General features: G+C 40.1%; 1 protein-coding gene across 2 annotated transcripts in view; it reads right to left on the bottom strand.

Annotated features, from left to right (window-relative positions):
* The window catches only part of wdfy4 (WDFY family member 4), a 77,953-nt gene that overhangs the window by 9,461 nt on the left and 65,992 nt on the right, over positions 1 to 2,500 (bottom strand). The gene's annotated exons all lie outside the window — the stretch shown is intronic.

The following is a 2,500-nucleotide window of genomic DNA, read 5'->3' as shown; positions in this document are numbered from 1 at the left end:
ACAGCATTTATTTGCATATATATTAAAATCTTATTTTGCCCTCAGAAAAACAAAAGAGCGTGGCGGGTAAATCCAATGAGGAGAATGAGGACCAGACCATTTCATTTAGCAAAGCTGGTTTGTAAAATTACATTTTATCAGGAATACACAGTCTGCTGACAGGAGGGAGACAGAGAGAGAGAGAGAGATAGAGAGAGAGAGAGAGAGAGAGAGAGGGGGGAGACAGATAGGGAGACAGAGAGAGAGAGGAGGGGAAAAGTAGTGACAGGAGGAGGGGAGAGGAGAGGAGAAGAGAGGAGGGGAGAAAAGAGCATGAAGAATTAAGTGTGTGTGTGTGTGTGTGTGTGTGTGTGTGTGTGTGTGTGTGTGTGTGTGTGTGTGTGTGTGTGTGTGTGTGTGTGTGTGTGTGTGTGTGTGTGTGTGTGTGTGTGTGTGTGTGTGTGCGCGAACGTGTGACAGAAGAGAGGAGAGGAGTAGAGGAATGAGTGTGTCTGTGTGTGTGTGTGTGTGTGTGTGTGTGTGAATAGGACAGAGGAGAGGAGGAGAGGAGTGTTTGTGTGTGTGTGTGTCAAGTCAAGTCAACTTTATCTGTATAGCACATTAAAAGTCCTAAAGCCCTTTAGAGTAGACTGATAATGCATTTAGACAAGAAGTAAAGGACATAACAAAAATAAATCAATAAACAACTAAAACAAATAAAAGGGAATAAAAAGAATGAGCAAAATAACACAAATTTAAACTTGTAATTAACACTGAAAACTATAGAAGAAGAAAATAACACAAAATTAAACACAGAAAACTATAGAGGGACAAAATAAATGTGATGTTTGAGTAAAAGCAGTAAAAAACAATAACAGACCAGCAAGTTAGAATAGATGCATAGAAAATAAATAGATATATACAACTATAAAAAGAAATAAGTTAACCAAATAAAAGCACTAATAAACACACTAAAAAACACACTAATGATACTAATAATTAAACACAATAAAAGACCAGCAAGTTTGAATTAAGAGTTGAACCTCAGAGCACTAATAAAAACACAACCTCAGACTGGACTAAAAGCACTAATAAAGCACAACCTCAGACTGGATTAAAATGCATCCAAATTAAAATCAAGTGAATGCAATTCAGGACCAACAACAGTAAAAGCTTGAATACCCTTAGATTTCAAATTAGACCATGATAAAACCAGTAAAAGTTCATTAGAGGATCTTAGGCCCCTTCGCGGAGTTAAAAGGGGTTAGGGTTAGACCAGTTAGACCATAAACCGTCTTAAAAACAAACAATAAAATCAATCCTAAACTTCACTGGAAGCCAGTGTAGTGTAGCTAAAACAGGTGTGGTGTGAAGAAACTTCTTGGTCCTTGTTAAAAGCCTAGCTGCCGCATTTTAGATGACTTGCCATTTATGAAGTGCTACATGTAAATAGTGAATTCCAATAACGCATTCCAATAGCCCATTCCAATAGTGCATTCCAACAGTGCATTCCAATAGTCCAGTCTGGAAGATATAAAAGTGTGGGCCATCTTCTCATAATCTTTTGAAGTTATTGTTCTCAGTTAGTCGAATGAAGCACTAACCACAGAATTTATTTGTCAAATTTTAATTCTGAGTTAAAGAACACCCCAAGGTTCTTTACGACAGGCTTTTGGTATGGTGCAAGTATAGACCAAGCACTGTGTGTGTGTGTGTGTGTGTGTGTGTGTGTGTGTGTGTGTGTGTGTGTGTGTGTGTGTGTGTGTGTGTGTGTGTGTGTGTGTGTGTGTGTGTGTGGACCAAGCACAGTGTTAATGTCTGCCCTGGTGGTAAGGGAACCAAAGATAATAACTTCTGTCTTGTTTTCATTAAGTTTCAGGAACCTATTACCCATCTATAACTTAATATCTTCTAGGCAGTCAAAAAAAGGTTGTAAACCGTCATGTCCAGACTTTAGAGGGAAATAAATCTGGGTTTCATCAGCAAAGCAATGATGAATTTCTGTCCAAGGGGCAAGAAACAGAGAGAGAGAACAGAAGGGGACCTAATATCAAACCCTGGGGAACTCAAGACGAGAGGGGGGCAGCATTCAAGAACATGTCATCAGTATTTACCACAAAAGCTCTATCAGATAAGTAAGAGGCAAACCACTCAAGGGCTTTCCCCCTCTGTTTACCTGCTGCTCAAGCAACATTCTGTGGTCCACTGTATCAAAGGCAGCACTGAGCAGCAGATCGTTTGTAACTTTCAGAGCGCAGACTCCGTGCTGTCAAATATGGGTTTGTGTGTGTGTGTGTGTGTGTGTGTGTGTGTGTGTGTGTGTGTGTGTGCAGACTCAGTGCTGTGCATAGTATGAAACCCAGATTGGTACGTATCATGGATACTATTCTCAGTCAGATAACTTTGCAATGATTTAAAAACAGCCTTCTCAAATATTTTCGATAAAAATGGTGTCTGAGGGGGGCACTGTGGCGCGAGCCAATAAGCCCCCCTTTTACGGGCTACAATGCCCGCAGGGACA

This window comes from Clupea harengus, chromosome 13 (assembly GCF_900700415.2).
Source record: "Clupea harengus chromosome 13, Ch_v2.0.2, whole genome shotgun sequence".
NCBI classification, from domain to species: domain Eukaryota; kingdom Metazoa; phylum Chordata; class Actinopteri; order Clupeiformes; family Clupeidae; genus Clupea; species Clupea harengus.
Note: the sequence above shows the minus strand (reverse complement) of the source record. Positions and strands in the feature narration are given on the sequence as shown.